The sequence below is a fragment of the Micrasema longulum genome, unplaced genomic scaffold, assembly GCF_059751315.1.
Source record: "Micrasema longulum isolate JH-2025_06_02 unplaced genomic scaffold, ASM5975131v1 h1tg000070l, whole genome shotgun sequence".
Lineage (NCBI taxonomy): Eukaryota > Metazoa > Arthropoda > Insecta > Trichoptera > Brachycentridae > Micrasema > Micrasema longulum.
In genome coordinates, this window is record NW_028277277.1 from 327915 (window position 1) to 342469 (window position 14555).

The following is a 14555-nucleotide window of genomic DNA, read 5'->3' on the forward strand; positions in this document are numbered from 1 at the left end:
CATAAGAACGCAAATATTTCTTTTTAAAAAAAAAAAAAAAATACGTATTAAAAAATGATATTAACAAATTAATGTTAAAAACAAACAATAAAAAATAGTTTACAGTAAGTATATATAAGATATAATTATACCATTTGGTACACAAAAATATTTGATACATTAATTTCAGAAAGAGATAGGATAATAATAATACACATCAAAAACAAAGAAAAAATGCATGAAAAATAACGTTTTATTACGACATTAATAATTAGTTTTAAACAGTGCATTTAAGAACGTTTATAAGAAAAAGAGTAAAAAATATTTAAATATGGTCAAGCCGGATGAATCTCACCCACATGATAAAGGTTTCAACTCTTTTAATTCTCTAAAGTCAACAGAAGAAAGAGTTGAGGAAATGTGGATGTTTAAACATTGGCAGAATCGTGAATATTACACAGAGTGTAAAGTGGCCACTTAAACCAGATAATGATACGTCATAAGCCCTGTAAATGCCTAGATTTCCATATTACCTACTCAAAAATATTTTTTCTCTCTATTGCTATAAATTTAGGTTGTCAATTTAATATATCTATGCGAAGGTTGATTACGAACGTGGATTAGTATTAAAAAGGTTTTTGGAAAACGAAAGCTGTCGAAATATGATTTCTCAGGCGAATATGCGGTAAAAGTATGAATAATAAGTGCAAATATGTCAAATCGAAAGCAATACTGAGATTTTTAATACTAACCGACATATTTGAGAGTTGGATATTTCCATGTTTTAGGCATATACATGGGAGCAAATGGACAACGACCTGTCGTCAGGAATATCATTAAGAAACAGCAGTTGTTGTGTAATTACAATAATATCACAAGAATAAATAATTATAGTTTTAATTCGCAATAATTAGGCAAAACCCGTTTCTTAACAAAAAAGTTGAGATAGTACCTATATGTTAAAAAACGACACACAGTGGTTCCTTGTCAGTAAAACAAGCATCGCGTGTTTGATTCCTGGCGGGTACGATTAAATTTGGGTTTATTGTAAGGTACTTTTATTTAATCACTTCCTTCCCTATAATTTATTGCGTTCACCCTTGTCAAGACTTAAAAAAGGAGGCATTTTTGGTAATTTCTTATTTAAAAAAGGACCTATCTATCTAAGAAGACTTTTAAATAATTGGTGTTTTAGTCAGTAGTCTATTGAAATAATATTTAATGTTTAATAATTACAATATTGAAAAATATTACAACAGACATGAAAAACACTTTAGATAAAGTAATATAGAAGTCTAGGTATATACGGAGCTTATGGCTTGTCATTGGCTGGTTTAAGTGGCCATTTTACACACCGTGTAACATTTACCATTCTGCCTGTATTTGGTCATCTATTTTCCTTCAATTCTTCCAAGTTATAAACAACTCTATCTGTTTTGCTATCCGTATATGTTATAATGGTGCACATGGCACTTCGATTTCAAAACCTGTATGGACTATTTCATACGATGGTAAAAATCCACACAGCAGGTACGATACAATTTCATAGGGAAGATTGATTTTTATTGTATTATCATATAATTTCAATTTATTTTTGTGGAGCATGTGGACATCACCAGACGCCTCCAGGAGACTCCATCGCTAGCCAGCACTCTCGCCTTCTGCCACGTTTATCTCACGTTCCTAAATTTCTCCAAATAAAGTCAAAAGATCGTCATCGACTGCTTTCCAGGACGGCGAGCTCGCAGGTGTAAAGAAGCGGTAATGGTATTACGATTAATTGTTTTTTTTTATTTAATGGTAGGTAAGCGCACTAACCAGTGGGTATACCATAAAGTCGACTAATTCCCTTTTGAAAGATTTTTACCTAGGAGAAACTTAATAAATAAAAAATAGCTGTAAATCCACCTTAATTTTACCGTCTCCTATAGATTTAAATTTTGCCTTGCAAATTTAAACGAAAGTTTCATGATAAGTTTAAAACCAGTGCTCGTCAACCTATGAAACGTATAATGAAAGAAATCGGCATAGTTAAAAAAAATAAAGAATTCGTTTATTTTTTTGTTATTTAAATGTAATAAAAACCGCACAATATTAATTGCAACATAAATAAATGGTGATCTTTTAATAATGCATTTCTTAAAAACATCTGTTGCATTATTTGTTTTGTGTACGATTTATTTGACTAAGTAATGAGCCGTAAGCACAGATGTTGCAAATTCCATAAAATGCTAATAATATTATTCGAAATAATTTTATGTGTGGGTTTGTTTGCATTGCGTGGGCTGCGTTGTCACCAATCTCCTCAGTTGTAATTTTGTTATTTACGGCAATATTTGACTTTTATTACCATTTATAATGCTCGTATTACGAAAAGGTGATTAATTTAATGGAGGGAATTCGAAGGTTGTTCCACGCATCAAAATCAACAAGAACGTGGTTAGATGAGCTAACGATGAATAAGGTAAGTAACATTATGGAAATATCTTCACCGGAAATAATATTATTATGTCACACAATATATCGACGTTTACATTACGTACAACATAAAGCGTCTCAATAGAGTATTTTCATTAGAGACTGACCAAAACAAGAATTACAGTAAAATGATTATGATAAAATTATAAATAAACTTATCAATGAAACTTCTTGGTTTAGTTTTACTTTTTATTATTTTGACCAACGAGCGCTTTCACCTAAGTAGGCATCTTCAAGACTGGTGAATTTTTTACGACATTTACAGTTTTTATACTATTCTTAACATATTTTGGAGCTAAGATCAAATAAGTATTTTAACAGAGGACAGAAACATAAATATTTAAAATACTTATTTTGGAAATAAGATCAAATAAGTATTTAAACAATATTTTTAATAATAGTATAAAAACTGTAAGTGTTGTAAACAATTCACCAATCTTGAAGATGCCTACTTAGGCGAAAGCGCTCGTTGGTCAAAATAATAAAAAGTAAAACGAAACCATGAAGTTTCACTGAAAAGTTTATTTATAATTTTATCATAATCATTAACTATGGAGTTTTATCAAGAAATATCAACAAAAAACATCATATTACAACAGAGATGAAGAACATTTAATAGAAGGTAATATAAAAGTCTAGGCATCTACAGGGCTTATGACCTGTCAATGGCTGGTTTAAGTGGCCACTTTACACACTGTGTAACATTCACCATTCTGCCTATATTTGAACATCTATATTCTTTCAATTATTTCATCTGTTGATGTTTGTTAAGATATAAACAGCTCCCCGGGGAGTTGAATCCAGTCCTTGTCTACAAAAATTTAGACAAACTCAAAATATTGCTAAAAAACATCAAATTACAGTAAAGACCGTAACAAGAATTATAGTAAAAACCAAAACCGTAAGCCCAAAATTAGGCGATTTTATTGTTAAAACCATACGAGTTCATTAAAATAAATGTTGAATTAAATACACCATGGAATAAAAGGCATTTTTACTTATATTTTTAGTCTATTTTTAGTTCGTTGTTATGTTTGACTTATAGGTAACAGTGGCCTCACTCAAAAACTAATTCGTTTCGTAAATTAATTCGTATCGTATGAGAGGGAACGAGAGCGAAATACGATTTCTATTGCGTTAGAGTGAGATGGATATACGACGAAAGAACTTGTGACAGAATGAGCCGGCATTTCTTCGCTGTCACTATGGAAACTTTAACGTATTAACTATAAAAAAAATATAATAAAACATATACGAAAGATCTTAGAATTCACGAAAACTTAAGAGTCACGAGCCTTAAGATGCAGTACAGCCGAATGTTATCCGACATATCCCGATCGCGGATTTGGGATAAACCGAAGTTTCAGACATTTTTTTTGGCAGGAACTCGTTTTATTGGCTAAAACCGAAACACAGGTCGGTTATTCATTTTCATGTTTCTTTTTTAAATAAAAAATGTATTTGTTTTTACATTTATTTTTATCTTTCTACAATAAACGTAAATATTTTAAAGAGCAGTTTGATTCTTAAACCGTTTCTTTAATAGCAAGTTTAAACTTGATTTGACTATTGTAAAAAAAAAAACAATACAATTGATCTGGTCCCTAGGCTATGCAATCTTTGAATACGTGGATTAATATCATAATTTGCTGCAGCAATTTCTATAGCGTATTGCAGTTATGTTGAATACCTAACGGGTATTCAAAATTGATTTTAATTTTAATAGTTTTGGCGAGATGTAAACAAAAATGATAACTATAAAAATTGCAGTGGCAAGCTTTTGCTTGGGAATGACGATATGCGGATTCCCGATAACTGAGGTTGGATAGAATTGAAAGCTCAGATGTTTTTGTAAGCACTTTGAAAGTTATGCCCGTGTGTGTGTAGGTATGTAAGGAGAGAGTAAGGGGTGCTTGTGTGTCTATTGTACGTATATGGATGCACGTGCACATATGTGCATGAACTATAAATGCTTTATCTATAACTGTATTAAAATTCAACGGATTTTCAGTAAAATACACAAAGGATGGTCAGAAGCTCGAGTCTTGCGCGACGAAATTCCTGAAGAACTGTTGGAGTTTGCGTGGTCGAATGAAGCATAACTATATTTAGCCAGTCACGTCACTGTTCGACCTTCGCTCCACCTTTGTCAAGTTAAGGTTTCTCGTATATGTGGTTTATCGATTCCAGTTTTGTTCTTTAAAAAAAAAAAACGACATTTCTTACTACCGTGTTAGTTTTACAATGACAGCCTACTCCATTCCTTGTCATTATTTTAAGGCAGTATTATATTGTTATGACGTGCTGTGGAGTGGTGTGTTGAAAAGTTATGTGACGCATATGACTTGCATATAATTTACATAGTCAGAATTACATTACTCTAGTGAAGTGTATCGTGGCACGCCACGATGCGGTTCCGATCCAACGATTTTTAGTCCGCGCCAGAGTGATGGAGGGGGGTTATGATGCGTCACAACACAACACATCAATGTGTTTCTAAAATCGTCTCGTTAACGCATTAAGTCACTGTTCGCAGATACGCAAGCACGTTAAGCAAGAATTATAAATAAAAACGACAGAAGACCCCCAACAAACCATACCACCCACAATACAACACAACAATATTATCCGACCTAAACTAGCCATTACGACAGACCACAGACCACACCTTAACACAACACAACAATGTTATTCTACCTTTAGTGTACAGACTGTACAGTGTTCAGAACACTAATTACAGGGTATTTATATCATGCGGAAATATAAATGGGGCTTTTTTGGTATAATAGTAAAAATATTATAAAAAAAATATTATAGAGGTTCTGAGATCACGATTATCGATTAAAATACAATTTTTTTGCAGGCTTGTTTTTTTTTATAGTAAGCTTGTTTGTTAGCAAGTTCGTTAAGTAATGACTTTATTTACTTATTTATCTATTAAACAGAAATTAAATGGATTATTTAGTTTAAAGCAAGATAATCTAGGTATTTATTATACCTTTGAAATATGAAAGTGAAAAACGTATATAAATAAATCCTTTTAATGTCAGCCTTATCAAATATTAAACTATGTACCTACCCCATGAATATAATTAAACAATCGAAATACTACTGTATTACGATGCTCAAAAAGTCTCAAAATTGAAAACATTTTTCTAAGAATGAAATTTGAATACGGTATAATTTTTAAAAAGCTAGTTTAAATTGACATTATAAATGACATGAATTGGACTAAATTAATTGATCTGCCCTGAGACATGATTCTTGTATTTTTGGAATGCCTTTTTTGTTGAATATATTTCAAAACATGAATATCTTAATTTGCTTATCGGTTTCAAAATACTTCACATTTTTAGAAGCGATCGATTCCTATCCCTAGGCTCCATAGATATGGCAATCAGTATGAGGACAAGGCTGATATATTTGGTTCTGGACTTGATAGTTATAAAACGAGTCTGATTTCTTTTTTTCTCTCGCAATATTATTCTTAAACTTTTCTTTATAGTTAAAAATGTTTTTCCCTTTTTTGTTTTTTCATATTTGTGTATTTATTTCGTTAATATTTTTGGTTGCTTATATGTATTTACCTGCTTGTTACTATTGTTATAGTTATGCAATTTTATAATTTTTTGTTATGTTTTTATATATGTATTTTTTATTTTTTTTTCATTTTTATGTTTAATTTATGTTAAAGGCAATTTATGCCGTTTATGTAAAATAAATAAATAAATTTCGAAAAAAAAAATTTACTAAAATAAAACAAAATTGAAAAACTTAACCATTTTCTAAAAACAAGAGCTAAGAAAAGCAAACAATCATATGTACTTCAGTTGTGTTTTAAGAAATGAAAAATGCTTTTGTATTGAATTCCGATATTATAATACAGGTTCACGTTTATAAAACAGACAATATTTTTTTTTTATAGAATATACCTTTGTGGTTACAAAGAGTCACGGAATTTACGGGAATATTTTTGACACCTATCGTTTGAGTGAGATTGTACCAAAGGCCAAAGGTCATTGTGAACAAAATATTATAACATTGATTGATAATGGTATATTCAAATCATGAGTGCACTATTGACTATGATCAATGATCTGTGCCCATTAAAAGAAACATTAATGATTAAAAATTATATTTTATAGTGGCTTCTTTAGAACGTAAAGTGGCCAAAACTCAGGCTTCTCGTAAGGGGGTTCCGGGTTTGATTTTCACAAGACCGATAGGGATTGAAATATATGAAAACAGAGGAGAAAAATACCTTTTAGAAAAAAATACGAAAGTCTATAAAATTAACATAGCTTACGTTCGCGACTTTAAGTGATAACTACACATTTATTTAGGATAATTTATGTAGCACCATTTTTGTGTAAATAACCTCAAAGGCAATGTACAATAAACACCCCAACACGTTTTGCAGCTACAGAGCGCATAGGCGGTTGGGATTCTAGTTTCCCATTTCCAATAAGGTTATATTTTAATAATTGTTTAGGAGCTAGATTACAACATGTCTTGTAGCTACTTTGCGCACGGACATTTAGAAAGTAACCCCCATTTACACTACAAAAAATGAGTAAGAGGTGTTTTTAATTTATAAATAATCGCTTACAAATCGAATCTAGATTAAATGTCCTGTAGCTACAGAGCGCATGGGTAGTTAAAAATATAGACCTAACTATTTATGGTCGAAGTTTGATTTAGACATAATATGGAAGCTAACATCACCAAAAGTTTTGCAGCTACAAAGCGCATCGACGAGTGGAATTTAAGCAACTTACAAAAAATTATTAAGAATTTGCAACAAAAAACACAATAATAATACATTGAGCAAAGAACCAGTAAGTTCGGCAAGTGTACATGACGAAACCGCACAAAAATTGAATGGTTAAAAACTACAAAGATAGCATTCCTTAACGTATTATGGTTAACGAGATGACGAAAGCTGTGGCCGATCATTAGACCGATTGAATTTTGTAAAGTAAAATAACTAGTAATTGATGTAGGTGAGATTCTTTTGAATCCTTACACCTAGTAGTCAATGACTGAAAATACCAATAAATTTGTAAACTAGTTGTTTTAATCAACGATATATTTGTCACATCCAAAACCACGATGATCAGTACGGGCAAAAAGCCATATTATAATATTTAAAAAAATATTTTGATCACAGAAAACTTTTAAAAACAAAATATTTAAAAGAACAAATGGTTGCTTACTTCTGCAGGGGAGAAGTGAGGAGAGCGTGGCCGCGCAGAGTCGACGCATCAGACTCCCGCTCCCCCCACCTTGTTTCTCCCCTGCAGAAGTAAGCAACCATTTGCTTTTATTTGCTGTTTTATTTTTTAAAAAAATATTGGTACTAAAAAATTATTTTAATTTGTCAATGTGTCTTCTTGCTGATCATCGTGGTTTCGGATGTGACAGGGTTTAATGAGCAACTTGTATATAAAGATACTGCTGTAGACACCCATTTGAAAAAAATCTCCTCACAACAGTTGAAAATACTCGGACTTGTTATTATTTTTTAACTATCTGCTTCAGTTTTATTCATAACATTACATAAACGTGCAAAATTGTAACTTACCTATTAATTGAAACAGATTATCGAGATAGGAGAAGACGTACTGCATCTGAAAAAAAAAGAGTTTTAAATAAACGTATGTAACTCTTGAGTACCTTTGTTTAATTAGTTTCGTAAGTTCTATCATTACTTATATAAAAAATTTTGAATTTAATGCCATCAAATTAGTATTTTACTCACTTTTCTACTACAATACCTACGTACGAATATGATTTGATTCAAATCTACTTTCATCAAAATTTGTGTACTTTTTTACAGAAAACAGATAAAATATTATGTTTTTTTTTATATTTTATTTTTATTATTAATAAAACAAATAATACACATAGAACATAATATACTCCCCGGAGTTATAAAAAAAAACTCATTTGGAACCGAACATTTAAAGAAAACATTTTTGTGACTATACCATAATATTATCATACATCCGTAATAAAACATAATATAAGAAATATAAAACACAATTCTTTACACAATCCATATAAATTAAATTAATAAATATCACTATCAAAAGGATTAAAGTAATATTTTTTAATTGCGACACTTTTGGATTTTTTATTCGACTTTTCGTGTTTTAGCTCATCGGGCAGTTTATCAAATTGGGAATGGCCAATATTTTCCAGCGACCTTCTGCTGAATTTCGTTGAGCGAAACTTAAACACGTAAAGATTCCCCGAGTAACGCGTATTGTAATTGTGAATATCATGACCAAATGTGTATTTTAAATTTGGTTTGTATAATTTAAAACACGCGTATACGTTTTATAATATTGGCTTTTTTAAACCTCATTCTGAGTAATATATAGGTATTCATTAATTTGTTGCTTCACAAGGCTGACGATGTTCCCGAAATTATATTTTATCCAGCGCTCATTGCGTATTTTTTTAAACAAAAATGAAACCATATGTATATAAATCGTCCACTTGTTTTTATTTTTTAAATTTTCATTTATTCATAGAAATACAAATATATTACAAAAAAATAAATATCATATCTCTAACTGTATGAGGCCAAGAGCCCTGTGTTGAGTTGGGATACAACATTATGGAAAGTGCAAGTATGGACATTATTAAACAAAAACAGAATTAAAATTGAAAATTATTACATTAACGTATATTTCAATAAACATCTAGACAACATGCTTAGTAGTATATAAATCTGTACAATATCTCGCAGCAGTCTCCTGCAATGGTCTCTTCCCTTAAGCTAGGGTTTCCTAGGACAGCGGTGCCCGTATTTTAACGGCCGTAGTGAACGGTGATGCAGTGGACAGCCGTCGTAGAGGTGACTAGAGTGTGGTTTTCTAGGAAAACGGTGTTATCAACACCATTTAACACCTTTTTCCTAGGAAACCACTCTCTAATCACTTTTACGATGGCTGTCCACTGCATCACCGTTCACTACGGCCGTTAAAATACGGGCACCGCTGTCCTAGGAAACCCTAGCTTTAGACACAATCTAAATTAGTACACTTCTCCTGAAAATAAACACTCTTGGGGCTACAAAAGAGAAATGTCTCAAAGCAAAAGAAGTGCGTGTTTTTGGTATTAAATAATTCAAATTACAGGAAAATCTCGTAAGAGTATTCTGCTGGGATCTCATCTCGTAACCGCATAACCAGAAATTTGTCATTCGCACTTTAAAAAAAAAATTGTCTTGTTTCCAGTACCTTCATAAATTGAAACAATCTCTAAGATGGGAAAGTGGGGGGACATTGAAGCATTTATGTATTAATTTTTGTGCATTTACTGAGGGGTTCATGACAGACGTCGTGCAACCTCCCCGGCCTACTATACCATAGGTTGTCACTAACTGGAAAATAGCAAAATACACCGTTTTTAGATTGCCAATGTCCAAGATGTTCCCAAGTGAGCAGAATACACAGCTTTCTTCATCTAGAAACCAGCGATTGGACCAGAACCTCCCATGGTAGATTTCTGTCAATTATTTTACCCAGATATTTAATGTAATCAACTGGGTATATGATAATACAAACGGGCTACTCATCAGTCAGTCGTTTACGGTTTGAACCCTGTTCCACTAAAAAAAAAAACCATCACAACTGTTATTTACGACTAGTTGAAAAATGCCTATAATTTCTAAAATTTTAATTGCTTTCTCTTTACTTTCTTTCTAGTTTTTGTATATTTTAGTGATCGTATTTTAAATGTTTTTTTTTTCTTATTTTATACATAAAAAAAAACATTTTTAACTTAGATTTTGTAATTTTGTATTTTTTTGTTCAATGTAATTACGATTAAAGATATATCTACCTGTCCTTTTTATTAAGTAATAATTATGATTTAAGATATATCTGCCTGTCCTTCTTTTTAAAATAACTTTTTTTTAAATACGTTTTTCGTACATTTTCATTTTTATATTCCATGTAATGTTTTTTTTAAAATTTTATTTTTTATTCCTTATAATGACTTTTTATTTTTTTACACAATATGTTTCGTATTCATTGAATGAAGCCATTGTGATATAATATGTATATGTAAACTTTTTATGCTTTTTTTTTTGTTGTTTTTTCCTCTTTTATCTACTGTATTCAAGTGTTTATTTCTACACAATATGTATTTTTTGTATAGTAAAAGGCACTACGTGCCGTGTATATTAACAAATAAATAAATAAATTAAATGTAGTAAATAAAACTCAAAAATTTTCTCTTAAAATTACTCTAATAGTTATAAACAATAATTCATATCTGCAATAATAAATACACAAATACTTGGATGTTATTTTTTATTATATTAGCAAAAACGAATATTTAAACTTCATTCAAATGGCCTCTTGTAGTGACTAAACGAATATGTTGAATTTAACACGACTGGCAGGTTATAATTACATTTTAATATGTTGAATTTGAATGTTTAATTGCGTACGTAGGAATGGTAAATTTTTTATCACATCCTTTTTTCATTATAACGAAACGAATTGTAAAATATAGTCCGAATGGTATGCGTTTATTTTGTGGACAAAATCCCAAGAACGTACGTGAGTCGGTTTTTAAAATATTTGTTTAAGAACTAAACATACAAGCAGGATACTTGAATTAAAAACAAGAATAAAACCCGTTTGCTATTGAGATTATGTCTTTAAATTTTTACCAGCATGTTTAAATCTGTATCTTATAATTTACTTAGGTATACTTCTTTACTTGTTAGTAAGAACGAATAGTATATAAGTACTGAGTATAAAACAAATTGAAAATAAAGGTAATTTGTATGGCTTTTGGCTATTTTGAAGATTATTCAACACAGATCAGCAGTTTTGTTCTCTAAATAAAGAGATCAGTCCGATTCGGAACATTATAAAATAAATCGCTCACGATTCCTCGGCAAGGAACTAAGCGCTCTCCGGCAGATGCGCGGTTCGGTAGTTAATTGAACACGCCAGCAAAACTAGGAAAAAAACTCGAATTCACGCCAATTGCCAAATAACATTGTCCAGACTTCCCACGGTAGATTCAGCAATAAAAGTGTAAGTGCTAAAGATGGGAATGATTGCTACTTTAAAATCATTTTCACTAACGTATAACGTCGTTTATTGATTGATTTTAAAATGTAGTTATTTTCGTGTTATCTGTTTTTTAAAAAAAAAATATTCGTAAAATTGATAGTCATGTAATAAAATTAAACAGTGACATTACTGTTAAAATTGTTCAACGTTTCAACTCAACAAGAGTTGTTGATACCAAGATACCTAATAAGTCGAAATATACACAACCGAACAAAAAAAAATCTTTACAATACAACACACAACACACATAAACCATCGCCCCGTTTCCCCGTAAGGGTAGGCAGTGAGGATAGAACGCCAAATCACTTTATCTTTGCAAACAGATCTCGCTTCCTCTACATTCATACATCCTCCGATTATTCCGACATTGAACATGTCTACCTTCAAGTATTTGTTAGATTTGATCTTTCTCGGTCATCCTTTATTTTTGCATCCATCAACATTCTCATTGTTAATATTTTTAGCCATTCTATCGCTGTCCATTATATTTCGTATGTCCAATAAATATTTCGTATCAACCATATCGGGAATCGAACCCGAGATCTTTTGCATGCTAGGCAAACCTGCTGACCATTATACCACGAGGCCGAGGATTGAATAGTACATTTAAAAAAAATACGATTTTACTTCCTTATTTCTATATATTCGTACAGCAGCAGCTGGATTGAGAGCGCCTTAAGTTGAAAATTGTTTTCATCAGCAAGAACCTCTCTTAAATAGGAACGGAATAATTATTTTGATATTAGTTTAAATAAATAACGTAGTAATATGAAAGTATTTAACAGTAAAAAAAACAGACAAGGTTAAATAAACAAAATTATAGTGAGGCATACGAAAAACAAAATAAACGTCATACGTATTCACATGGCAAATTGCTCAAAATTATTGGTATGTGTTGAAATTATTATTCATAATAAATACAAACGTAATCGCGTTGTTGATTAATTGTTTGAATATTTTTTAACTTGCACAAAAAATACATGTTTAGCCAAATGATAACATTATCATGTGCTTTTACAATAAGTAAAATGTCAAAGACAATCGGCTGCTTCCCATAAATATTCAGTTTAATGTCGAGCGAAATTCAAGGTTGGATATAATTCTAGCTCACAAAAAATATTTAAATTGACTTCTCAATTTCGTGACTGGCAACATGGATGAATGGTTGAGATAATTTGGTCAAAATAGCATCCATTACACAAGGTTCTTTTACCGGCCTTTTTTTGGGCAAATTGAGGCAAACCTTATACAAATATTATCAACAGACTCTTTTTTTGCTATCCGGTATCCGTGCGTAGAATCCAAAGACGTTTTTCGGATGTTAAAAAAAAAATTGTGAGACTCAATTAGAAGATGACTTTTAGAATCCTTTTAGAATTTAATGAACTGTCGGCCATTGTCGAACCTTATTTGATTATGTTAGTCAAGAGCTTTGGAAAACCAATAGATAAATCACGAATCCTCACGTAAAACGCTTCATTTCATGTAAGATTAAAAGAAAAAATAATAATGGTAATTAATTCATGAATCAAGTATTATTATTAAAGGTTATGAAGTCAGAATTTAAATCAGCCAATCACATGTTATAAGGTTTTCAAATAATACATTTTCATATTTTCTTCGGAAAATATAGAAAATGTCCACATCTTTGTACTTACGCAATAAAGAACTTCAGCCCCACGGGAAATTGGATTTATTTTTTTTTTCTTGCGCCCGGTAAAAGTTGGAGCATTAAATTGTGCTGCAAAATTTCTTGCAAATGTACAAAAAAAAAAAATTAACAAAAAGGCACTATTTTGAATGACGTCACTGGTTCATATGAACCAACCAATTATATGAGAGCTTTGAAGGATATCCGGTTTGGTCTTCGTAAACGAACCAATTGGAAGAACTGTCAGAGAACAACCTCTGACGCGCGGAGTTATTTCAGAAATACAAAACTTTAAAAAATCATAGCGCTGATAATACGATATATAAAAATAAAAACAAAAAATTTTGGTTTGGTTAAATATTACATTAACAAATAAAAAAATAAAAAAGGACACTGAACTTCCTCATTATTTAAAAAAATACTTTTCTTACTTAGTAAAATTTTCCTGAGTTTCAAATACAGAATTCGTCTATAAAGTCGTTGATATAAATAAAATACCGTCAATATTTTAAGTATGTCAAAATGTTTATAGACAAGGCTGGATTATGATCCCTGGGGAGTTACTTTATTCTTTTTTATTTGCATCACAACAGGGCAGGAGCCCCAATTACAGTGGTGAATTCCACTCAATAATTACGTTATTAATCATTAAATAATTTGAATCAAATTACTGGTACTAGAAATTTCTTGCATAGTAGGTGAAATAATTTAGCCAGATGAATCTTACCCCCATCAACAAAGGTTTTAGCTCTCTTACTTCACAGAGGTCATCATATGGAATAGTTAACGAAATGGGGATGTTTAAATATAGGTAGAATTGTGAATAAAAAGCGTGTAAAGTGGCCACTAAAACTAGACAATTCCAGGAATCCCTTGTTATATCACTCTGAAAATGCCCAGGCTTCCATATTATTTGTTTTCTTTTTCTGTTGCAATAAATTTGAATCAAAATATATATTTTTTTAAATGTTTATCTGAATTAAAAATTACAGTATTAATAGTTTTAAGTACAATACGCTTTACATTGTATAGTGTGGCTTAAAAGTTTTAAGTGGCATAAAAGTAAAATTATTTTAAATCCTTGTTTAAATAACACATTTTACCTGTTTGGTAATGCGTGACTGCCGTAAGCATGCACGTTCAAAAGTTGATTGAGGTTAAGTTGTGATGCGAAAATTTCACTTTCAAAGATTTGGGTATTTTCATCGGATTTTAATGGAGACTAAGGTCATAAAAATAATCTTATTTATACTCTCTATCAATAAAATGCACTTATTATATTTCATGCTAATTTTTGATGCAAGGCAAAATAATATAATAAATTTATTCCTTATTATAATAAT

General features: G+C 30.8%; 1 protein-coding gene across 1 annotated transcript in view; it reads right to left on the reverse strand.

Annotated features, from left to right (window-relative positions):
• Positions 1–14555, reverse strand: part of LOC148285004 (uncharacterized) — a 254759-nt gene that overhangs the window by 194817 nt on the left and 45387 nt on the right. The window contains exon 2 of the mRNA XM_088231574.1: positions 8042–8087. The gene's annotated coding sequence lies outside the window, so the exon portion shown is untranslated. The remainder of the gene's footprint in view (positions 1–8041; positions 8088–14555) is intronic.